Source organism: Mya arenaria, chromosome 13 (assembly GCF_026914265.1).
Source record: "Mya arenaria isolate MELC-2E11 chromosome 13, ASM2691426v1".
NCBI lineage: Eukaryota > Metazoa > Mollusca > Bivalvia > Myida > Myidae > Mya > Mya arenaria.
In genome coordinates, this window is record NC_069134.1 from 53,479,119 (window position 1) to 53,506,268 (window position 27,150).

The 27,150-nt window shown below is 32.9% G+C and overlaps 1 long non-coding RNA gene across 2 annotated transcripts; it reads left to right on the plus strand.

Annotated features, from left to right (window-relative positions):
• LOC128212832 (uncharacterized) lies at positions 1-26,899 on the plus strand. Of its 2 annotated transcripts, XR_008257621.1 has the most exons (6): positions 1-121; positions 2,225-2,314; positions 3,677-3,766; positions 7,771-12,543; positions 17,670-17,738; positions 26,762-26,899. It is a non-coding gene; the product is annotated as an uncharacterized LOC128212832 (long non-coding RNA). The 2 variants fall into 2 exon arrangements; XR_008257622.1 differs by lacking the exon at positions 7,771-12,543.
• The last annotated feature ends 251 nt before the right edge of the window (positions 26,900-27,150 follow it).

Consider the following 27,150-nt stretch of genomic DNA (forward strand, 5'->3'; position numbering starts at 1 on the left):
ACGGACTATAGCTTGTTGCGCAAACGAGGCTGCATTTACATCCAGACGGCAGCCATATTGTATAGAAAAACAAAAAGGAAATAGGGCGTCATACTGTCATAAATGCCCGAATTACGTCCAGGTAAATCAAATATCAGTAATTTCATTTTGTAAAAGAACGTTTAACATAAACAGCACTAGCAAGCACGAAAATGCGTCCATGCTGAAGAGATAAATGCGTTGAAAACTCATTGACAGACAGAAATTACTCGACCACATTGTCATGATTTGACATTTTTGCCTTTTAGCATGTTATGCATTAAGTGCTGTTGGCAACCACTGAGGCTTATGAAACAGTCATTTTGTATCGAAAACGTTATTTGTATTTTATACATAATTTTGAATGACAAAACTGTTGTCAGTGTTCCCATACAAATCTTGAAGTATGAAGAAATGTTTAGTTTCTGTGGTCGTCACAAATTGTTGCTCAAGTTATCTACCATTTATGGGCTCCATATCATGGTATATATAGCCTATTGGTAAATTCCATTCATGTTTTGAAGGTTGCGGTTTTATCCATGGCTGAATCTTACTAAGCAGTTTAACATGCATTTGAGAAAGTGAGGGTGGTGTAATGAAATTTTAAATTCTTGATACTCTCAGACATGGTTAAAATCCAGTTACATGAGTAAGAATTCAGGCAAGGTCAAAATCCTGAATTTATATGACTTGTCCCAGGGTTCGAATTTTTTTTTCCTTTTTGCAATTTTTTCGCCAGTGGGTAAATGTTTTACTTGCATTTTCAAAAAGTTACTTGCTTTTTTCCCAAACTATTATTTAAATTAGGTTAATGCACCAGTCAGTTGTAACCACGGCCCACCCAGGTCCGGGGAATAGTGGGGACTTTGACTTTCGGTCCAGCCAACCCCGGGTAAAATCCCCGGCCTGCTGGGACAAACTGATGTTAAAATCCCCACCAAATGCCCCTGCACCCAAGGGACCCTTAGGTTAGGCCGATTCCCCGCTAATTTTTTGCGTGAAGACAAAACCACCGCATTCACCCGGCACTGCGGGACCACCCGAAAGGTAAAAACAATGCCCATTTCCCCAGATATCCCTGGTTTACCCTTGGACCTTGGGGAGGCTGTGATTACAATTGACTGGTGCATAATTTGTAGCATTCTATTCCATATAATAAAGTAACAAAAGACAATACACATGAGTCTAGTTAAATGTTGTATGAACAAGTGTCAAACATTACATCAGGCATATACGGAAATCCCATACCTATTGTACACAATGACAGTCGTAATGATTGCCAAATACTGTACCAGAACCAGCTATTACACTGTAGTCACTCAAGAGTTATTGCCTTTCAACTATACAAAATTACCTCAAATCAGACTTTATAATTAACATAAGAATCCTTTATCAAATCATCACCAAATTTGGTCAGAATGTCAGTGTTCGAAATTCGCGATAGCCCGAGGCTACCAAATTTCAGCTGGGGCTACTGATTTTCCACAGAAACTAGCCCGACCGGTCTACCGTTTTTTCCTTGAGATTTAAAAAAAAACTGCCAATTAAACGTGTTACGCATCGTGTTTTTTTTTTATACGCAAAGCCTTATCGGATTCAAAGCCGAATTTCGTACACTGGAATGTATGGGCATAATATCTTGGACAAGTTAGTTAACCAGCTGTATTGCTTTAGGAACTCCAGACTAAAAGCTCTTTAATTATATTAATTACCCAAAACCAGTCTTATCCAATAAACTTGTTTAGATGTCTTTTTTTTAACACCACCAAATTTGGTCAGAATGTGAATGAACAGAATATCTTGGTCAGGTTTGATAACTGGCCATGTCACCTCAGTCACCCCAGAGTTATGACCCTTGGATTGGCAAAAAACTGTTTTTACAGTGTTTGCTCTCTAAATTTGGCTTGATGTACATCCACTTATCACTGAACTTGGTGTCCTAAAACTAGGGTGGGGGTATTTTGTGACAGTTGGCACTCTTGCTGTGTCTGAATTATATTTTACATAAAAGCCTTAAAATTAAAGTACCGATACCCTTAGAGTATTAAGCTCTTGGGCCTATGTGTTATGACACTAAAATTTCCTCAAGCATGCAACAGATGAATGAGGCTGCCTAGGTATTTTGACCTATTTCACCGACTGTAATGTATTAAGGCTTTCAATATTTCATTCTCTTTAAATGTAGTAGTTCTCTTTTCAATTTCAGGTTTGATTATTGTACTACAGGAGGTGGATTGAAGGCAGTGAAATATTCTGTGATTGCTGTGTGAAGTTACCCATATAAACATTTTTAAAGGTATGATAACTTCATAGTAGGTTAAAAGGAAGAAAATTTCAGTGATAATTCTATCACCTATCAGTATAGTGATAGGTTTTGAAACAATGGGGGTCCATTTTTAAAGTAAATGAATCCTCTTTATTTAAGTAAAGTTTTGCACAAGAATTTGGCCTTGTTTTTTGTGTTGTATTTTTGGGAAAATTATAAACCATGCAACATGTCTAGGTGTAAACACTGTCAAACCATTGAAATAATTGTTAGTGACCTGGTCTGAAATTGAACCTTATACAGCCAGACAGGATGGCGATATTCCCCTGACACATCGTTGGCACTGCATTTTTTAAACTTGACTATATTCCATGTATTTGACAAAAGAATACAGAAAATTTTATTTCTAAGGAGAAATAGTACCTGAAAAGTATTTTTATTTTAATAGACACAATTGGATTCCTCGTTTACATTTACAAATAATTGATGTATGCAATAATAAAATATCTTGATTTAAATGTTTCATTTCCTGGTAGAAAAACAGATTGAGCTTTATGAAAAAATATAATTAATAAAATTATTCGCCACTATTTCTATATAATCCTGTAACAAGTAGTATTTAAAGTAATTACAATACACATGCGATATGAATTGAACATTGGCTCTTGCTTAGTGCCCAAGGCTCATTAAATGCCCTTTGTGACCTAGCACCCTGCCCTTTTTAAAACCTGCTGGAGCACTGCTAGTTCAGTACCTTCAGGTTACACACCTGAGCAATCTTTACTCCCACATCTTGAAGAGATGTTAGGGCTGGAGATTCAGAAAAAAAGCATATGCAGAATTTTTGCAAGTTTATTCTATTGCGTCTAAAAAGACCATCGTCAGATATTCCCCGTTATAACTATGCTATGCTTCGTTGTGTACTGCGGGCAATTTGGCAAGGAAAATCTTGAAATTATGAATAATTAATGAGGCAGTTTCATTGGTTCCGCAAATTATCAGATGCTTTACGGTTGAAAAATATTTTGGCGATTGCCGGAGTTGAGCCAGGTCCACCTTCTCAGTACAATAATATTTGGCAGTTGTCAAGGCCACATAGGCTACTGACACTGTAATGTTATTGAACAATATTCGAGTGTAACATGCGAAAATATTGGAAGAAGAGTTGTCACTCCTGCCTCATGCATATTCATTAAAACGAGATTTTGTCCTACAGTTTGAATGAAGTGTAACGGAAAAAAAAGTACCATGGTTGCGGGCGATGAGAAAGACAAACTAGGAATACCTTTTGCCTAATAGCTGCCAGGACATGCTAACTTTTCCTTATTTTATGTCAGTACAAAACACAAATTAAATTCCATGTATGTTTAATGGTATACATACTAATTTCAGGGGAAAGTAAGACTTAACACAAGCAGTGTGATTGTTGTAGCGCAGAGAAGAGCAGTTGGAACGACCAATAGAAAAGTTTATACAACACAGGTAAGGCCGATAAACTTACCAAAGACTCTTATCATATTATTGATTTGATTATATGCTGCAGGTGTTCTTATCTGTTGTTTTTGTGTGTGCCTATTGCTTTTGTCTAGTAATTTTATTTCTTTATTTTTTATATTGTCAGTTTTCTTATGATATTAGATTAGATTAGTTTGGTACTAACTTGTACATTTGAAATCAAACTGTAAGCTCTTACTCAAATTGATCCCAAAAAGCCATGAATACCAGAATGCATGTGAAGCTGTTTTTCTTCAGTTTGTTTCATTCCTTAAATTAAGCAGACAGAAAAAAGCAGGAAATTGGCCAAGAACAACGTATTTGTGAAATTGGAAATTCATGTTTATTCTTGAGAAATCTTAAAACTAAAGATAAGTAAATTATTCCAAACCTGATTCATTGAACAAGTTTTGTGTTAAATAGTCTTTCATAAAAATTCTTTAATTCAAGTTGACAATGGTCTGATTGTTAACAAAGTGATTAACATTATTGTTGTTAACTTTCAAATATGTTCTCTTCTGGTTGTTGAATGGATACACATGTATTCTGCGATATTTCTAACCAGATTTGAGAGAACTTTTCCAGCCATACTTGCTAAACATTTCAAATATTAGTACTTGGTCAAATCTTTCAATTTTAGAAGTTAACAACGATGTTTTTGATCACGTTGATAACTTTAACAAAGAACAATCGGCCCAATGTGTTGTAAGGTTTATATATATAATATATAATATTTCTTTTTTATTTCTAATTCTAATTTCTTTATACAACAACAACAAAAAGCATGGAAATGTGTGGTGAAGGCTTAGAATAGTTATCAATATATATAAAAAATTCATATATAATTTTTCCATGCTTAAACTGTAAGGATTTGCAATAATTCTATAAATATCTTCACATAACACTTGTTTCAATCTTCAAAATAATGCATTTGGACGAACAAGCCTGACTAAATTGGATTTATAAGTGCTTCTGCTTGCCATTAAAAATCAACAAGCCCTGATATATAAAATCAAGAAGTAAAGCAAGCCCGGAAGGCATTTTGTCCTTGCAGGGTTTGTGCTAGCCTAATATCCTATTTATAAACTTCATTCTTTAACTTCACTTAAAAAAATCATTACAAACATATATATGCTCTACAAAGGCCCTTGTTTTCTTTTTTTCAATCAGTTGATGCAAAATTAATTAAGACAATGGATGTACTGTTAAGCCTTTCGTATGCAAATATTCGACCGAACAAAATAGAAAAACAAAACTAAAAATGATGAAAGTCTTATGTTACGTCTTGAATTTCATAGTTCAGTGAGTAAATATGCAATTAAAAAAAAATAATGGGAAAATATGTCAATAATAAAGCAAGCAATGACTATTGTGAGATTGAATTCTAGAAAGTACCGGAAATGAATGTAAAACATTGCAATGCTTTTGTGGCAATCTGGTTCTATCAAGTAGATAACAATTTAATTGAAATTCCAGCAGTATTATAAGCAAAGTAAATGTGATTCCACTTTTATTTATATTTCAATGAAATAAATAAGCAATTACTGCAAATAAATTGAAAATTGAAATTCTAGAATTTCTCAGAAATGAATTGGTAAAAAGCGCAAGTCATTTCAATGCCATGGTGGCATTAGAGTGCCAACTATTGTTAAGGTGATGGGTGGTGCTGAGTGAGGATAGACTCTATGTATTGATTATTGGCTTCAACTCGTGTGTCCTTGTGTGTCATAGTAAGAAAGAGCGCTATTGCATGGCACTCCTTGCCCTGTTGTTTTGACGCTTTCTGCTTCTTTTTCTGTCTTGGAGCTTTGAAAAAAAAATGTTTCAAAGATATATTAAAACATTATTGGATGAGGCTTCAACTGCTATCATTACTGCAGGTGAACTGCCAATTTGTTTCTAAAGTTTGTTAGAGATAATCACTCACTTGAAGACAGATAAGTTCAGACAATTCTGAAAATCGGTTTAGTTGCATAAAAGTTAAATATTTGTTTTTTCATGTCCAGAATATAAAGTTTTGATCCCATGATGATCATCATGAAACTTGGTCACACTATGTGTCGGATTGATATAAAGGACCAGTGTACATTATAATGGATCAAATTGGGTCTAAAAATAGGTCACTGGGTCAAATCTAGAAAAAAACATACATGTATATTCATAAACATATATTAAATTCATCAGTTTTTTTTTCTTTTCTTCATGAAACTTGGTAAGAATATTTGTCAACATTTTTTTATGATTTTTCATAATTTTGTTCTCTTGTAAAAATGTGATTTCCTTTCTTAAACATGAACTGTCAACTGGGGCATTAAATTAAACAACACAAAAATAATGCATCAGATGAAATAATATTTATGATTTTAAATGATACACATTAAGGTTAGCTTAATTGGAAACATGCCTTCACTTACCTTTATAACTGACAAAGATGATGTTATTACCTATAACCTTATAACAACATGCCTGATTTGTTAAAAACAAATGAGTGCTTTTTGTGTGATTTGCAATTTGCAAAATACTAGAGACATTTTAGCATGGCTAACCTTTGTTTAATATGATTTCTCTGAATGTAATTGTTCGTAATTCTAACTCAATACAAACATATAGCTCCAAATTATATTATTTATATATCAACCATATTTAGCCTTATAGATCTATGCTCCTGCAATAATGCAATTTTACAGTACACATAGCTGTAGAAATATTGTCTAAATTTGTCTGGAAATGTGTTTTACGGAACCTAGGAACCCTACCCTCGGTTTAAAGTGACTCTTATTCAAAAACCAATACTGTTTATACACAGGTATAAATCAAACATATATTTTGAGTGATAAACCTTTAACTACTTGCTAATTAATGCATTTATGGAAAAATATTAATTACTGATAACAAGATTGTAACTGTGAATTAAATAGCTGAAAACACATAAAATTTGATGTTAAATGATTGGTGAGTGCTAAAAGATTTACTATGATCTACTATCATCTCATAAAATGGAAATAGTGTGTTTTTTGCACCTTTCTTTCAAATTTAAACTCAGTAACGTTCATAGGAGCCATTGTTTTCATCCTTTTTTGGTATATATAGAAAACAATTGCATAAATTGTGGTAAATCTTATTTGGTAGTAAGAATGCTTATTTAAAGTAACAAAAAGGCTGACACCAGATAAGAACCAATGCTTTAAGGGCCTAGAATCTACACAAATGTTCCAAAAGAGACCCCTATTTGTGTATTAGTATACAAATGTAGGTGCATGTAGAAGGACAAATACGGGTAATGTTTTACGGTTATGGTTTTCTTGCATTGAACTCCAAATAACGGTTTCTTGCATTGCCTGCTCAAAGTACGCATGGATTTGGCTTAACCTTCTGATAATAGTATTAAGTTTCCAGTAGGTTATGTCATAACATGTTTAGTTATTATAAATATTTGATCCAAGGCTTAATTTATAGCATTTATATTTGCATGGTGTGATATTTTGTTTGCATTGATTTCCTACTCGAGATCTTCAGGTGTTCTTGTCCATGTTTCAATGATATCATTTGTCAAACATAAACTTCCTTGACTGATAACACTTATTAACACAAGGCTTTGATTTGTAAAATAATCTTGCAGTACTCAAGTATCATTTCTTTAACAATGTGTACATCAATATTATAGAGAGTTTCCTCTATTTCTGCGAATATTCCAGCTCTTTTATGATATTGGCTGAGTATCTTTTCGCATTTTATCCCCAAATCAAGAAATCTATTGATTTGCTTAAAAGCACAGTTAGGGCTTTGTTTCAAGACAAATTATGAAATGGCAACATTAATGTGGTCATGATTACCATTTTTTGCTTTATTTTACTATGTTTTTTTCTCTAGTATATATTCAGTTTGTCTTTAAAGCATGGTTGTTGTTTGAATGTGTTTTTATTTATATTGTACATGTTCTGGTGTAGTGTAGTGCATTTTGTTTATTTTTTTCCCCTATATTTTATTTATAGAGGCTGCCACCTGCCTTGTGTTGTATTGTGTAGTGAACACGCCTGATACTCACTTGCACGTGACTACCAAACCCAACCAGCATGCCACTCCAAAAATCTGAAGCGGTGAGCAAGAAAAAGAATGAAAGGGATGCATTGTCGCGACATTTGAAGATGAACCGCATACCTGCATCGCAGGCCATCCGCGAGCTTACGCAATTCTGTCGCCAGCATCAGGCTGACGATCCCCTAATTTACCCACTCCGGGAAAACCCATTCAAGGAAAAGCGGAGCTGTCAGATCCTATAGATAGTTGTTTCGTTGACATTGTGATAGTGTTGACTGTTGACTTACGTCTTCCTTTTGTTTGCCTTGTTGACACGGTCTTGTTGTGTAGTGCTATTATGAAACAAACAAAACTTGTTATATGATTCTCCTTCTGACCAACTACTTTTATTTCCTCTGTTTAGAGCGAAGACTTGTAAAAATACTTATAGAAGTATTCATAAAGCTGTCAAAATGAACTTTAGTTTTCGTTATATATTTCATTTGTTCAAAAGGCTAATATATAAAAGATGATTAAAAAAAGATAAACAAAAATGGTCCAAGTTATCTGGAATCCTGACAAGAATAAAATGCATATAAGTTAACTCTTATGACATTTCTACTTTAAGGCCATTTTCGTAATATATTAACAAATAAATTCTTGTTTCATTTTCAGACTTTGCATTTCGAATGCGATTGTAAGAAAAAAGTGTTGATGTTGATATTTATATTGACATTTGTCTTGCAAAGTCTAAAGGTAACAAGAATTTTGTTGCTTATATTATGCAAATGGCCTGAAGACCGAAACGTCAATAAAGAGTTTACTAAATGATTTGTACAGATATATTCTCTGAGGAGTAATTACAGTGATAGAATAAAATGACTAACAGTTATGATCGAGGCTTAAAAGTACAGAGGAGAATCTAAAAATAGTTTTCTTTGACCTGTCTGTTGTCATCGTAATGTACATTTGTTCACAATACACTAATAACTATTTATTTATATTGTGCGAGAATCACAGCTGGATAAATGTAGCAATGTATTTCTACTCTTGCAATTCATTATAAATATCGGTGTACTAATACGGTTATTTACATGAATCATACACGATTCCTATTGTGTTTGAACAGTAAACATGTTTTTAGGGTTTGTTGCATAATTATCACTGAATTGATCTGAGTTCAAATATGTATCTTTTGAATGAGAAAACATTACCGGTACTATGACCATGAACACTTTTGTAATGATTTAGTACTCATATTCATTAATATGGTTTAATTTTTTAAAATTTAAATGCAGTGTTCTCAATAAGAACCGGCTGCCAGCCAAAATAGATGGTTCAAATGGCAATTGGGCCGGTTAAAATTTTGAAAACTAAATTAATTTTAAATAGAATAAGTAGAAGCAGGTCGGTTACTTTACTCTTTGAGACGGTTCAACTGAAACTTATTGAGAACCCTGTAAATGTCTATAATATTTAAAACACAAACTAATGGTAAGGCCACAATTAAAGGGGCCATTATAGGGTGATGCAGCAATCTTTTATTACAAATACATGTATGTTTCTCTTTTAACTTGAATGATCAAAAGGAACAAAAAGTGCATGATTTGTGTGCGCATAAAACTAGAAGCGATATTTTGGTGCTTTTTTAAAGGGGGAATTTGTGGCCAGTATTTATTAATTCAAAACACTCATTTATGAAGGATAATACTTTTTTTGCATCACCCCATATTGACTGGCCCCTTTAATAGATTGGTTGTTCCTCGATTCCCTATCTACATTTTAAGGTGTTAGTAGGTAGTTAGGTTTTTTGGCCGTCTTTATTTTCCTAACCACTTTTTGGTAATGAAATATAAAAGCATTTTTTTCCACTGGAGGGGCTTAAAACCTTTTTGCAAGTCGATAAGGAAACACCAAAGAGATGAAATTCAGTCTTAAGTATATACAATCTTTGCTGTAATATCAGATTAAATGAAAATGATCATGTGACCTGAAGAGCACTTTAAAAGGCACTTCAACTTGTAATTTTGAAATGAGACCTCTTGGGTGACATTGTAGGATATTTCCTCCACTTTATGAACCAATAAACCACATGGGTTTTGAGGTATTAGTTTCAAACGATCTATTTACCCATTGTGTCTTGGTTTACCATGTAGACAGATGTAACTCATTAATAATGTATCTCTGATCAATATTTCAGCAACAGATTACTTTGGTAATTCATCTTTGAAGTAACAAAACATATCAAACGCTGGGTTTCCAGTCTCCTGACTTACCCAATTTTTTGTGCCCGACCCTTATTTATAGTCATTGCCAGTAGATGATTTAAATATTAAATATGACCATCTTCCCCCCCCCCCCCCCCCGTTTTTTTTTACCTTTTGATATACATAATCATAATTAAATGCACAGGGATGATGCATTAAACTTAATATACCATGACAAAATGATAACTGTTATCAGTATGGAAATGATTTCAAGATGCTACTTACATTAGTATCTCTCTACCTACCTAACCTACATTTCTACCCTACTGGATCTATACTTTTTGCAATCCAATAAAAACATAATTGGCATAATTTTTGCGGATTTGAATACTTATCATCACCCTATAGAAATACTGTAAGAATGTGTTAAAGCAGAGACCATTTTCATGGTGAAATGTAATGACTACCCTGGTATTGTTAGTAAGTTAGTAACTAATATTGGTCTGTCATAAAATAGCAGGTACATTGTAAACCATAGAGGCAAATGCAATTTATAAATGGCAGAAATATAAAGCAGGAGGAATTTGTTTTGAATGATTCAATTGCTGCATGTATGTCTTGAATGGATGCAGGAGGATAGGTTTGAAGTCTGACCCACATGGGACGAAAGTCTGACCCACATGGGACTGAAGTCTGACCCACATGGGACTGAAGTCTGACCCACATGGGACTGAAGCAAACTATTTTCTTTATGTTTCCCTTGCCTATATATTTATTTGTATTTAGTACATATAGGCTTGGAAAACATCTGTTCCCCGGTTAAACATTTTAAAGGGACTCCCTCATGTTTTTTTTGTAAAATGCACTTTTTTGTATGACGAAATTGTGTTGCAAATCATTAGGAGTGTGGGAACTAAGATACTTAATACTTTGCAATCCTTCAACAAATATTGATACATGCTCAATTTTTTTAATAGGGTTAGTAATGAGGTTCAACAAAAGGCTTAAGGGTTAGGTTATCCTTACAGTTGCGTATGAGTCCTTGTGGGCGTGAGGTTTTGTTGTCAGTTTTCATATTTTTCTTGACAGTACCAGCATAGGTTTGCACCCCACTAAAACCAAAAAATTTATTGTATACCAATTGTGTTTATTCAGAAATTTCGATGACAGAGTAAACTAGTTGTAACATGAGTGTTTCAAGATTCATTACCAAGGAAAGAGTTTTTGATGACAACACATTAGCGAGTCCCTTTAAATTGATATGAACATCTCCTGTGTTTGTGCAGTATTTTACTCTGGTGCTGTTATAGATAGATACATAAACAATTGTAAAATAGTGCTTTGGCATAAAATTATGTTCAATTAGAAATCATATTCTATAATATGTTACTTATCTTCTGTTTCACTTTATTATAAATGTTTTAAAATATACTAGTTTTGTTGTCTGAAGGGTATGAGATGAGAATAACGCCACAGAATTTGTATAGAAGTGTATAAATATTGCTTTTGTAACTTGCTACAGAACTACAATTAAAATGAAACTTTAAATAAGTTGTCTTGTTACTGTTAACATTTATGAATGAAAGATAAAAATAGCTTCAACTTTAATGAGTTCTTACATGAATGGCTAGAGATCATATGATACAGTTCCAATCAAATACAATGGGTTATTCATCTTTAAAGGGGCACACATTAGGTTGATGAAAATATATATATATTTTTAATGCATTATTTATATGTTAATCTGAATTTTCTTGAACGATAAAAAAACATGTACAGTTAAAAATTATAAGCCTTAAAATATGTTTATTTGTATTTATAGCTAGGTGGCCACAATATCACCAGTAAAAAATCACCAAAAACGCTAATAATTTTAATCTTTACACAGATAATGTTGTTTTTGGGGTTTTGAATATTAGCAAAAGTCAGATGAGTTAAACATGATAATGCATTTAAAATATTATATTTTGCATCAACTTATACTGTGCGTCTTTAATCAAGCACCGACACTCGAGTGCCTAAGTTGCCCACCCTTCCGTTCATTCAGTCATTGACTGTTTCCATAAAAACTATTGAGCGTATGGCTGGGAAATCAATAGCACAATGCCTAAACAAACATACTCTAACTGTTAAACACGCGACATGAGAAACGGGTGACCACTGTTCTTGCCCGGAAAGTGCGACAGATCTCTAAGCTGGAGACATTAGTTTCTGATTATTGGAATTAATTAGACGGAAGTGAATTTTTTTTACCTCGGGTGTCTAGTTCAATAAGGCATGACATAACATACATTATATTATATTAACTACGTGAAATTGGAAATAGACATCAAACATTAACAGGATCTACCGTACGCGCTGATGCATAGTCCAAACTATTTTTGGTTTTAATATTTGCGTCACGCCAGTCACTCATCAAAGGCTTATAAATATTGAAGCTCGTTACGAGTTTTTTTTTGTTTTAATATGAACTCATTAGACTTGTTTGGAGATGAGATTGAGGACAGGTTACTATTTTAAATGAAGGACTAGTATATTAAGGTAAGCAATAAATGTTTTCAGCTCATTTTGAAGTTATTGATATAAATAACTGTAGATGATTGATTAAAATACCACTGTTACTAAAATAAGAGATTATTAAACTTAAGCAACGGACGACTTATGTTATATACGTGCATACACCGATCACAATTCAAATAAAAGTTTAAACGCTTAAATTATACACATCGGTGAGAAACGCTTGTTCGATCTGTATATTTGGATCATTTCTATGAAAGAAGCAACATTGGGCAACCACACACGCGATGTAGCTATCTGTAGCATACTTAAAGCTATCATAGGAATACTGTTTTAATAGACACACTTTATGTCATGAATAATTGATATGTTACTTGAATTTTGATAGCCTAAACATAACTTTATTCGCATCGGCATGGGAAAACCCATTTACGTGAATTACGCTCGACATTTATAGCGATGGTGTCGAAGGCCTTATTAAGAACGCGTATATCATTAGGCGTTAAAAAATAAACGTATATTTCCACAAACCAAACTAACACTACATTCCTAACGACCCCACGCTTTTTTGCCGCAGTGTAGATTGTTTTCGTTATTTCCTGAAAAAAGTGCATATTTTAGTGAAAAGGTTAAATTTTGACATTTTATTTTTTAAAACTTTCAACAATAGCGATATACCCTGATATAAGTCGCATTGGTTCAGAATCCTAGTTTAAAAAAAAAAGAAAAAAAGTTAATCGTTCTACCCTATTTTTTGGAGATGTTAGTGGAAACGAGTAATTTTCTTTTTGGCCTTAAAACCACTTAATGTTATAGTTACTGAACCCACTACCCGAGTAATGGGAATGATAGAGGGTTGGGTGTGGTAAAAGTGTTGTTCCACATCGTCGAACTAACCATGCAATAAATTGCATTATGTATTTTTAAATAACGCCGCAGTTTAGCCGCTCTTTACTTATTGCACGGTAGCTTGCGCCGCATACTGTTTCCCGTTCAGATATGACGGTAAAAATGGAACGAAAACAAAAAACGTTTCAATATTGTACAAGTTATAAACTACACGTACTACGAAATATAAGCAATCTTGTCAAACTGCTCTTCCGACGAAACCGAACATGAAAGTAAACAAAGCTAACTATTAATAATGTCAATGACTTCAATCACGTACTTATGTATGAAACCACATACTTATGAATGTGAATCAGAATGTGTTTTCCTTATACTTCGAATAGCAAGTTTTTAAACTTAGCGTTTAAGAACACCATCTTAACGATTTAAACTGTATGTATTTGTAAAACTAGCTTAAATGCGCACAATAAAAATAGTGTGATTCATTTCGTTTTAAGATATTTTAATGATCAAAACAAAACAAAAACCCATATGATTTGTGTACAAATTGCAATTCTGTTCGGATGATGTTTTGAGGTTGTTAAAGGGACTAGGCACCAGATGGTCAAAACTCGGTAAATATATTTATTCCATAAAACAAGTCTAGAATTTAAAAGTTAGCTAGTAGGAGGCCGATAGTTGATCATTTTTCATGCCTAAAAGAATAAATTCAACAATCCTGTTGCTGTCTCATCTGAATTTCCCCGTCTAAAATAGCGCAAATTGGGTTTCCCAGTTTAAATTATATCTGTCTATGAGTACAGATAAATATACCGACGCTATTTTTAAACTGGTAGACAACCCCAGTAAATTTTGAATTGGATTAATGCGCAAACAACTGCGAAAGATGCATTTATATATATGTTATAGGCGATGTGATACACGAGTAAGTAAGATTCAGTGCGTTGTACACATCGATCTCAATTTTATGTTAGTTTTTGACAATAATCTTTTTTATTGCAATTGTATCATCTGGTGTCTTGTTCCTTGAAGAAATACAGTAATAGCTGCTAAATTATGAACAACTTGAACTTAGTTCATTCGTTAAAACTTGAATGATCGTAAGCCATTTTCGTTGTGGCTTGCACCTAAACGCTCTGATAAAATATAAATGAAAAATAAAGTGAATAAAAATAACATAAAAAATATATATATTTAATAAACTGATAGTACATCATAAAACAAAATATACTTCATGTTTTATTTTACTAGTAAAAAGTTCTTTCTTTATCTACATGATCAGCAACTGGTCAACAATTTCTGTATCGTCATCTTATTGGTCAGCACTTTAGCACGACCCGAAATGACGTTTTTGTTAAGTAGGTCTCAACGTAAGGAAGGAAGTATTAAAACAAAAACAACACGCACGAAAACAATGTGTATACTATTTTTAGCGTTTCACTCCATGTGTTTATTCTTAAAAGATGGTCTGTCTACTTTTCTGGAAAAATCAGAGGTCTTAAGAGCTCGTTTCCGATACTCCTTTAATGTATCACTTATTTTACAATGACCAATGAAAATCTTAATTTCATTCACTTCATTTCTGTTAAGTGATTTCAGAATGCCTATTAAACGGCCGAAAATCATGGCATGCTTGTTTCAGATACTTACCATACTTGTTTTATTTTTTGTGTAAGTTAAAGCAAGTTAAATGACAATTTTTTGAGTTATTTTAAAAGTCCATGTATTCTTATCAGCCTTCGTATATCTGCGTTTAATAAAGCGTTCTATTACGATTATTGTCAAAAGATTGTAACCGTATTGTTGTAACATTAACTTAGTCAATCTCCTAAGCAATGATCTCCCTTGACGAACAGAGAAAATCTCTGTCAACCATATACGAAAAAGCTTTCAGTTATATAAAAAGTTGTATTGAAAACTAATTTTCGGCACGTATTAAAGTTTCATTAAATGACAAAAATTTAAACTGAATGACGTCGCGTGATTTCGATCATCACATGTCATTTATGGTGAAAGTGATCATTGAACGACAATGTGAAGTAACGGCTGTGTTGAGTATGGGGCCAGGCCTAGGACCTTCATGCATGCAAAATAGTCAAAACCATACGATTTAACCTCATTTACAAGTACGTAAAATAGGCTAAGCGATACGAATTAGCCGCATATATGTACATAGTAGACTGAGTGCTAGAATTTAACCATATTGTTATGTGACAAAGGCTAAGTGCTAGGATTTAATCGCATTTATATGTAATATAGGCTAAGTGCTAGGATTTAACCGCATTTATATGTAATATAGGCTAAGTGCTAGGATTTAAACGCATTCGTATGTAATATAGGCTAAGCGCAACGATTTAACCGCATTTTGTATGTGAAATAGGCGTATGTTGTTATTGTATTTGTATCGGATATAGGCTAAGTGCTAGGATTTTACCGCATTTATATGTAACATAAGCTAAGTGCTAGGATTTTACCGCATTTGGATTTTACTGCATTTGTATGTAATATAGGCTAAGTGCTAGGATTTAACCGCATTTAAATGTAATATAGGCTAAGTGCTAGGATTTAACCGCATTTATATGTAATATAGGCTAAGTGCTAGGATTTAACCGCATTTATATGTAATATAGGCTAAGTGCTAGGATTTAAACGCATTCGTATGTAATATAGGCTAAGCGCAACGATTTAACCGCATTTTGTATGTGAAATAGGCGTATGTTGTTATTGTATTTGTATCGGATATAGGCTAAGTGCTAGGATTTTACCGCATTTGTATGTAACATAGGCTAAGTGCTAGGATTTTACCGCATTTGTATGTAATATAGGCTAAGCGCAACGATTTTACCGCATTTGTATGTAATATAGGCTAAGCGCAACGATTTTACCGCATTTGTATGTGAGATAGGCGTATGTTGTAACCGTACTTGTATCGGATATAGGCGAAGCCCTACGATTTAACTAGTGCTAGGATTTAACCGCATTTATATGTAATATAGGCTAAGTGCTAGGATTTAAACGCATTCGTCACATTTGTATGTGAGATAGGCGTATGTTGTAACCGTACTTGTATCGGATATAGGCGAAGCCCTACGATTTAACCGCACGTAATGGAACACTGGCTAATTCGTGCCATTTAACTGCATTTGCTTATAAATGGTTTACAATGCCATCGATTTCAACTGTGCAAGTTTCATAAATAAGCTAAGTAGTACGAATGGTTTCATCGAATATGCCGTAAAATGGCTAAGTCCTCCGAGCTGTGTCAATGCATTTAACAACATACATTATTTAGTATAAACGTTTGCTTAAGCTCTATGAACGTTGCTGACATCAAGTGGTGCTAACAGTTATGTGAATTACCAAGAAGCTAAGTTCTTCAAACGATGTCAATGAATTTAACCGCATATGTAGCTTAGCACTACGGATCGCGTTGACATGCGTATCTTTATGTACACTTTCAAATAGCTGACTTTTAATTTCTATGAATGGTGTTAAACCACCAATGTCACTACATAGGTAATATCGCATAGCATACAACAAATATCGACGAATTGTGGTACTCACGTATATTCATAAGTTGTTCCCACAAGTTAATACGTACACCAAATTAATTCATGTCTTTTAGAAGATGTTGTACATTTTGCCAGAACTTTTTAATCCCAAGCTTAATCTTAATGCTGTTTTAAGCTTGTTTGTTTGTCAGAGATAAAAAAATCTTTATATTGTCATAGGGTTTGTGTCGGGTTCAACGTCCTTGTTACTTTGCCAAAAACTTGTCTCATTCCCATGTCTTTAAATTCGTCCGAGAGATTTATTCGAAAAATATTTTTAAACTTGAAACAATACAAGTTATAGTTAGATGACATGAATTAAAATGTTAATGATTAAGAATGGGCGGAATGAGCGTACCGAACGAGCCCTTCTTTATCATTACGATTTAAATTGATGTCATCTTACTGACTTAGAATATAACCTCATTGGCTGACACATTGTCTACGCAAAATCTGACGCAGGAAGTGTGTATCGGATGAGTGGCAATGGGCGGACCTTTTAATACCCGCGAAAGTTGAAATTCCTAATGATTAAGCCTATTACTTAATGATTGCCTAAATACAATTTCATTGGCTGTAAATGTGGGTTGTATTCTAAATATTTGAAGTAAAGCTCAAACGTTATTCTTAATAATTGTAAAGTTTAGCCCTTTCACATACTGAGAAATCAAGCAGGAGTTACCATCAATTGCGGTGCTCCTTTTTACAAGTATACGGTCTGCTACAAATATTGTGTTGTATTTTTTTCAGATCCGTAAACCCTTCTTTTTCCTCCAAAATATTCTTAATTTGCATCACTGGTGCCGGTAATGTCAATGGGTAAGTGTTGACTTAAAGACTTATTGGCTTGTCTGTTTTCCGAAGATGAAAAGTCGAGGTATTGTCATATATAGCCATGGGTAGTGTCATTCGGAGCTCTTCGGCCATTTTTTTTATCGGAAACAACCTTGGATGTATGCCGGTAGACGAGAAGAAGAAGTTCGTAAACAAATAAATTATACAATTAATTAAATGTAGTGTTTTAGCTTGTATAAATTGATTGCCAGTTAATTGTATTATTGCAACATAATTAAGATTCCAAAGAATCAAGTCATTAAGATTAAATGCTAAATTAAATTACTACGCGATCTTCTTGCAACATACATAAAAAGACCCGATTTCTGACATTGTAAACCGTCAATATGCATCCTAGGTTGTTTTAGAGAAAAATGGCCGATGAGTTCCGAATGGGATGGTGCGTGTGTAAACCACGTGATAAAATGTGGCATGAATGCTTCGTCGGAAGGCAATATTTTTTTCATTCGAAGCAAAATGTTGCATTCCGTCGTAGAATTTATGACGTAATTTACCACGTGGTATACACAAACTGTTGGTGTCATGTCGTGTTTATACCTTATACTTAAGCAGTGACAGTACTTGCGTTAGATAGATTTTAACATGAACTTATGAACACATGTTCACTATGACCGCACGTCGATGTACATGATGTTATAATTTATGCCGGGTTAGGCATCTAGAACGCCAACGTTCGATTTTTGTTTTTGTTTGTTTGCCAAACATAGGTACTGAGTTCCATTACAGTAGCATGAACGGGTTTTTTGAGTGATGGCCAGGGCGCCAGTCTTCATAACACATATCGAGTCCATTCCTTTCTCAAGTTATTTTCCAAGTTAAGTATCCCACTATATAATTACTTGACACCAGTGGATTCAGAGAGGGGGCGTCCAAATTTATTTTGTTTGTGAATATCGGAGAAAAAAAGGTAATAAAATACGCTCAAGATGCAGCATTTCGGTCTAGACATTGTAAAAAAAATCTTCTGGGACTACCCCCAAACAAACAAAATGATAAACCATTATTATGACGTGTTATGTATCGAGAACGCCAAACGTTTTTTTAAAGGAGAATAACTCGAAAATTATGAAGGCAAGAGTTATGTGCCGCATATATGAAGCTGGCCTGGTGCAATAGTTTTTACACAACGACGCCAACAGCGACAACAAAGCCATGGCAATTCCTCGACTTTCTTTCGAGAACGCAAATGAGCTAACGAGCGAGCGTTCACATCCGTGTTTGGTGCTCTGGACCGAAATCATAAAGCTTCTTAGTGAAAATCTTAAACTTACTGACAATTTTCGAATTTTTAACAACGAATTTTTCAATAATCTAGTATGCCTTAACTATCTGGGTAATTTACTTGCTTATTTTCACATTCTGTGTGTAAAACATTGTAAGTTTTCTTTAAATTCAACTTAGAATAAAACCATTTTTTACTTAGTTGAACTAAGAAGCTTTATGCATGCGGCCCAGGTTAACCAGAACCGTTTGTGTTCGTAAATTAATGCTTTGAAAGCTTTCTTTTTTATAATAATCTTAATTATTCTAAGAAAATTCTCCTTCAAATTGTACTCGAGTTGCTATTACAATTTGCTTACGTAATGTATGCGCCATTTGTAAAATTTTCTTTTAATAGGGAACAGACATCTTCTGGTATTGAACAAGCTTGTGGATGCGTGTCAAATTTCAAAATAGATTGAAATTGTTTAACAACTGATAAATCGGAAATGTTTATTGGTCACTCGTCTACCATTTGGTTCATTGTTCGCTCTCAATGTATTCAATTATGATTTTATGTTAGAACTTGCAAAACTATGTTCCTTTTATTTTAAGCATGCTCAAGCAAAAAATAAAGTGTTTTATGACAATCCTCATCTTTTGGTTTAACAATGTATGAGCTCTAAATGTTCATGACATGATATTTTGCAAATTGACATGTTAGCCATACGTTTAAGTCAATTTCCAGTCTTTGTTTGTCGAAAGGGTTGGCTTCATTCAATTCTGGTCAAGGTTGAGTGGAGGCTTGTATAGTGAAAATTTAGGTTGCGAGGTCAAATACTATATAAAACTCGCTAAATGTATAACATGCCATATTTTTTACCCAATTTTCACTAAACTTGGTCACAATGTAAGTCTATGTTTATCAAGGTACTGTTCGAGTTATGCTGGGTCGAAACCTTGATGACTGGGTCAACTATTAGAAATCCCTTTTTATGACCTTTCCTAGCTAACACAAAACCTTCGAAATGATTGGCTTGTTAAAGTCTAGTATCAATAATATATGCTTAAAAAACTTGGTCAATAGGATTTAACTGATAAACTTTTGCAGGCAACAGTGTGTACGATATTTGTTATAGAACTACGTCAGTCTAACAAAGGCGTCAATGTCTAGGAACGTCTCATTTGAGCGGTGACTTTAACAACGGTATTGTTTTAACCGAATGTTTAAATTGAACAGAACGGCACAGAAAGCAGCATTACTACTGCAACACTTGGCCAAAGTCATTTAGAGCCAAATATTGGCAAACCATCAACGTTTTGTATCACCAACATCAATATATTTGATATCACCAATATCAAAAGCTTGTATCGCCAACATCAATATTTGATATCACCAATATCAATAACTTATATCGCCAACATCAATATTTGATATCACCAATATCAATAACTTATATCGCCAACATCAATATTTTATATTACCAACAACAATATATTATTTATCATCAATATCAATATTTAATATCACCAATAAATGAATATCAATATTTTATATCACCAATATCAATATTTTATATCATTCATATCAATATTTTATATCACCAATATCAATATTTTATATCACCAACGTCACAGATTTATACCGCAATCATCAATTGTTTATATCACCAACATAAATATACAACCAACATTATTATTTTGTATCACCAACGTTACTATCTGTTATCACCAACATCAATATTTAATATCGCCAACATCAAAGCTTCACTTTACCAACATCAATATATTATATAAGGAACAAAAATGCTATATCTGACCTTTATTAATTCCCTATATCACCAACACAAATAATTAATATCACCAAAATCTAATCTGATATCACCAACAACATTTCCTTAATATCACCAAAACCACTATTTTGAATCAACAACTTTAATATTTTATATCGCCACATCATTTTCTTTTAAATTACCAACATTGATGTATTTATCACCAACACCAATATTTAATATCACGAACATCAATATCTTATATTACCATCATCAATGCTTTAAAACATCAAAATTTGATATCACCAATTTTGATATTTTTTATGCCAATATCTATGTTTATATCACCAACTTTATGCTTTTCAGTTCCATTTGCATAACCATTTCAAAAGATTGATTTTTTTTCAAAACATTCAAAGATGTGTTCTATTACATAGCTCTCTAGGACTAACAACATAGGGAAATTATAGGGGTTGCATATTGTGCATCATAATTTTAAGTTTAAGTATTAGCTTAAAAGGCGCACAATATAGGTTGATAGGTTTGAATTTCAATGCAATGTCTTGTTTTACTTATTTGACTTTAATGATAAAAGAACAGCTTGCATATGATTTTTAATGATAAAAGAACAACCTGCATATGATCTTTAATGATAAAAGAACAACCTGCATATGATCTTTAATGATAAAAGAACAACCTGCATATGATCTTTAATGATAAAAGAACAACCTTCATGGTCTTTAATGATAAAAGAACAACCTGAATATGATATTAATGATACAAGAATCACCTGCATATGCTCTTTTATGATAAAAGAACAACCTACATATGATCTGTAATGATAAAAGAACAACCTGCATATGATCTTTAATGATAAAAGAACAGCCTTCATATGATCTTTAATGATAAAAGAACAACCTTCATATGATCTTAATGATACAAGAATCACCTGCATATGATCTTTTATGATAAGAGAACAACCTGCATATGATCTGTAATGATAAAAGAACAACCCGCATATGATCTTTAATGATAAAAGAACAACCTGAATATGATCTTTAATTATAAAAGAACAACCTGCACATGATCTTTAATGATAAAAGAACAACCTGAATATGATCTTTAATTATAAAAGAATAACCTGAATATGATCTTTTATGATAAAAGAACAACCTGCACATGACCTTTTATGATAAAAGAACAACCTGCATAAATTATGATCTTTAATGATAAAAGAATAACCTGAATATGATCTTTAATTATAAAAGAACAACCTGCATATGATCTTTAATGATAAAAGAACAACCTGAATATGATCTTGATGATACAAGAATCACCTGCATATGATCTTTAATGATAAAAACACAATCTGCATATGATCTTTAATGATATAAGAATAACCTGAATATGAATTTTAATGATAAAAGAATAACCTGAATGTGGTCTTAATGATACAAGAATAACCCGAATATGATCTTTAATGATAAAAGAATAACTTACATATGATCTTTATTGATAAAAGAACAACCTGAATATGATCTTTAATGATAAAAGAACAACCTGAATATGATCTTTAATGATAAAGGAATAACCTGCATATGATCTTTAATGATAAAAGAATAACCTGAATATGATCTTTAATGATAAAAGAACAACCTGCACATGATCTTTAATGATAAAAGAACAACCTGCATATGATCTTTAATGATAAAAGAACTAAATGCATATTATCTTAAGAACAACCTGCATATGATTTTTAATGATAAAAGAACAACCTGCACATGATCTTTAATGATAAAAGAATAACCTGAATATGATCTTTAATGATAAAAGAACAACCTGCACATGATCTTTAATGATAAAAGAATAACCTGAATATGATCTTTAATGATAAAAGAACAACCTGCACATGATCTTTAATGGTAAAAGAACAACCTGCACATGATCTTTAATGATAAAAGAACAACCTGCATATGATCTTTAATGATAAAAGAACAACCTGCATATGATCTTTAATGATAAAAGAATAACCTGCATATGATCTTTAATGATAAAAGAACTAAATGCATATTATCTTAATGATAAAAGAATAACCTGCATATGATCTTTAATGATAAAAGAACAACCTGCACATGATCTTTAATGATAAAAGAACAACCTGCATATGATCTTTAATGATAAAAGAACAACCTGCATATGATCTTTAATGATAAAAGAATAACCTGCACATGATCTTTAATGATAAAAGAACTAAATGTATATTATCTTAATGATAAAAGAATAACCTGCATATGATCTTTAATGATAAAAGGACAACCTGCATATGATCTTTAATGGTAAAAGAACAACCTGCATATGATCTTTAATGATAAAAGCACAACCTGCATAATTATGATCTTTAATGATAAAAGAACAACCTGCATATGATTTAGATAAAACATATTAGAGATATTTTGGCGCTTTTTTGACTGTGGATTATTTAGCTATTAATTAAAAGAAGAACATTTAAAAAGGCTAGTATATTATATGTACCTAAATTGTATGCGATTTTTTGCATTGATCAAAAAAGTCCAATGAGTATCATGTGTTAAATTAAATAAAAGCAAAAACATTTCTTTGCACCAACCTTAGTATAATAGTGTGCGCCTTTAATGCTGCACTCTCACAGATTGAACGTTTTGACAACTTTTTTTATTTTTTGTCTTTGAACGAGCCAATTTTTGCGAAAATCCATGGAAACCAGTTATATAAAACTGCTGACAAAAACTTTGATCGCAGATTTTTATATTTAAGTTCAAAAATTGATGTTTTATGCATTTTTCTTAAAACCGTTAGAAACGGTTTAAGCCATTAAACATTAATTTCCGAACGGAAATATGAAAATCTACGATCTGATTTTTTGTCAGCAATCTTATTTTATTGGTTTGCAGATATTTACGCAAAAGTTTGCTCTTTCCAAGACAAAAAATAAAAAAAGTTGTAAAAATGGTATATCTGTAGGGTTCAGAATTTAGGGTTTAAAATTACCAGCATATATGGTATTTATTGGGACAATGCACTGCTATACAATACACACAGACAGTTGAAAACAACAACAGCCACTGTATCATCTATTGTGATAGAAAATAATGTAACCACCATCCCAGTTAATTAAAACAGGGTTAATGTGTACCTTCTGTTTTGATGTCAGTAGTTAAGTATCAGTTCGCGTGCGTTCCAAGTGCATGGCTGCATGTTTTAAGCTTCATTCGCAAACAATCTGTCTTTTGATGTCATATCTGGCTTTTGTTGGAAAATTCTGTATTTACCCGTTTCCAGTTACAAAATTGAAATCTTGATTAATGTAATGGACTTCTATTGATTGCCACAGAGTTGTATACTTTTCGCAATTTGTAAGCCAATATGTTAAATTAACTCATTCGGCGCTCCTTGGCAAGTTTTTTTTATCGAAAACAACCTCGGATGTATATGGACGGTTTACAATGTCAAAAATCGGTTCACTCAGTCCGCTGCAAGTAGATCGCGTAGAAATTTAATTTAGCAGTTAAACTTAATGACTTAACTCTTGGGAATCTTAATTATGTTAGCAATAAAACACTTCACTGGCAATCAAATTAAGCTGAGATCAACAAATAAAAGCTAAAACACTACATTTAATTAATGATATAATTCGAAATTTTACGAACTACTTATTCTGATGTACCGACATACATCCGAGGTTGTTTTCGATAAAAGAAATGACCGAGGAGTTCCGAATGAAATTAACTATGGCAATGTCTGCAGTAAGGTCATTTTCTGGTATTTCTGCCGTTATTTTCCAACGAGAAAGAAATCACCACCAGCTAATCATTATTCTACAAAAACCCATACGTTAATAGTAATATTGTCATAACCTCGCGGAGATGATTATCTCCTGTTGTCTTTTTCTGTCCTTCGCCGTTTCCAAGGACACTTAGCAAACACGACACCAGTTGTAATATGTATAAATCACAAATAAGCATCTCAGACTGACATAATATGAAGCTAAAGGCTGCACTCTCACATATTAATAATTTTAACAATTTAACAATGTATTTTTTTTGTCTCAGAAACAGCTGATTTTGGCATCAATGCCTTCTATACAGTCATATAAGATAACTCACAGTAGAACAGATGTCATTTGTTTTTAAAACAGCCGAAAAAATCATTTTTTGTTTCTTCAAGCGTAAGCAAAGCTTTTGGACATAAAATTTCGAACATAAATATGAAACACTGCGGTCTGATATTTTATCAGCATTATTTTATCACTGATTTCCAGACATTTACGCAAACAAGTGTTCATTGCAAGGCAAAAAATAAATAAAGTGATCAAAACGGTCAATCTGTGAGAGTGCAGCTTGAAGAGAAATGGGCCATTGCACTACTGGTATCAATATCCATAAAGCTTGGTTGATATAGTTCAGGCTCCAGTTTCTCAATTTGTTTGAAGGGACACGCACATGTTTTGGACCAAAAATGAGTTTTCCCGGTTATGCAACTGAAAACACTGATTTTATAATTATTATGCTCTTTGATACCGAAAATGCAAAAAAAATACTACTAAAGTAGATTGTGTTTTCTGTTTTTAGGATTGATATGTAAATATTTATGATTATCACTATAAACATTTTTATCTATAAAAATGAATTCAATATATTTATTGTGACTTATTGAAATAACCTACTTTAACCTGTTACATTTAAGAAGTTTCGAGAACTTGGGGTCTGGTTTCATCCTGAACTAAGGTTTGACAACTTTCAATTTCAGATTATCGTACGGTTGTAAAGTTTGGGGTCTTTTTGCATGGCAATTGCATTAGATAGTCAAAAGTAGCTTCAACTGAATATAACGGGCTTTTGACTCCGTAGCCCCTTAACCCAGCTTTCTGGTCTGAATCCCCTATACAGTACTCGAATTATACATACTGTGGAACCCCGTTTTATCGAATTTGGTTTATCCATTCACCAGAAACCCGTTATGTCGAACTCGGTTAATACATTATTATTATTATTATTATTATTATTATTATTATTATTATTATTATTATTATAAAGAATGTTTCCTTAAAATAACGATGTCGAATATAATACCTCAGGGCATCTTTAAATATTTCATCATAATGCTCATTATAAACAAGCTTAAATGATAAAATTCTCAAACACGACACCAGTTATAATACATATAAATCACAAATAAGCATCTCAGACTGACAAACTATGAAGCCGAGATAAATGGGATTAAAATCAGCATTGAATGTTACCTTAATTGTATTTGCACTACTGGTATGCAGCTTCCTTGAAGGAGGGATGATCTAGTTCAGGCCCTAGTTTCTAAAAAAAAATGATCTAGCTCATGTTTTTGGACCCAAAATGAGTTTTCCCGGTAATGCATTTGAAAACACAGATTTTATAATTATGATACACTTCGATACTGAAAATGCAGAAACCTATGAGCAAATATCAACTTTGACAGAATTTTGGAATTATAGCGACGTAACAATGAATTTAAACATTTTATATAACAAATTTCAGCTTTGTGGTGGTATTCAAAATGCAACTTTAGTTAATCTTAGGGCCATACATTATCAATCTCATTCACTCTATTGGTCGGATATTAACTAGAGTTTTATGGAAAAATATGAAAGAATTTCACATTGCCTCATTTGGCATAGAATGCGAGTCAAGAGTCCTCACAAAGTTCATTACTATAAGCCAATTAAATTATTTTAATTATAGAGGTAAATATGTAATTGTTTTTCTCTTCCAAAAGACAACAACGTGAACCTACTGTATAAATCTGTAAGATGATTTTGCACATGGACTTTTTAAGTTTATTTTTGCAAGACTTTGCATGTTTTTGCATGTTTTTCAGAGTCTAAAAGAAGGAGAAACATGTTCTATATAAAATTATGCTCATTCCATCGGGCGGTGTGATGAATATTTACATTCCTTAATTTCATAGACCGTGCTGACAAAGCGTAACCTATCTTTATTTCAGAGGCCAGAATGAACAAGTTTCAGGAGGGCCTTCAGCAGCAGCGGAAGTTGGTGGAGCAGCTCCGTCTAGAGGCTGCCGTCCCGCGGGTGCGCGTTTCGGAGTGCATAGAGGATATCATGAAATATTGCGAGCAGCACACGAACGAAGACGTGCTCATAAACGGCTTCCTAAAGCCGGGAGACAATCCGTATAAAGAGAAAGGGGGATGTACCATACTCTGAGATTGAGAGTACATATTTCCCCCGAGTTAGTATGTAAACATTGCGGGAGAAGTTATTATTCACGTTGAAATTACTTGTTATGGGAGTAATTATTAAAATAATGTGAATAATTGTGAATGGTGAACTGTGAAATGTTTGAATTTTAAAGGTTAAAATTATGATGTTCAA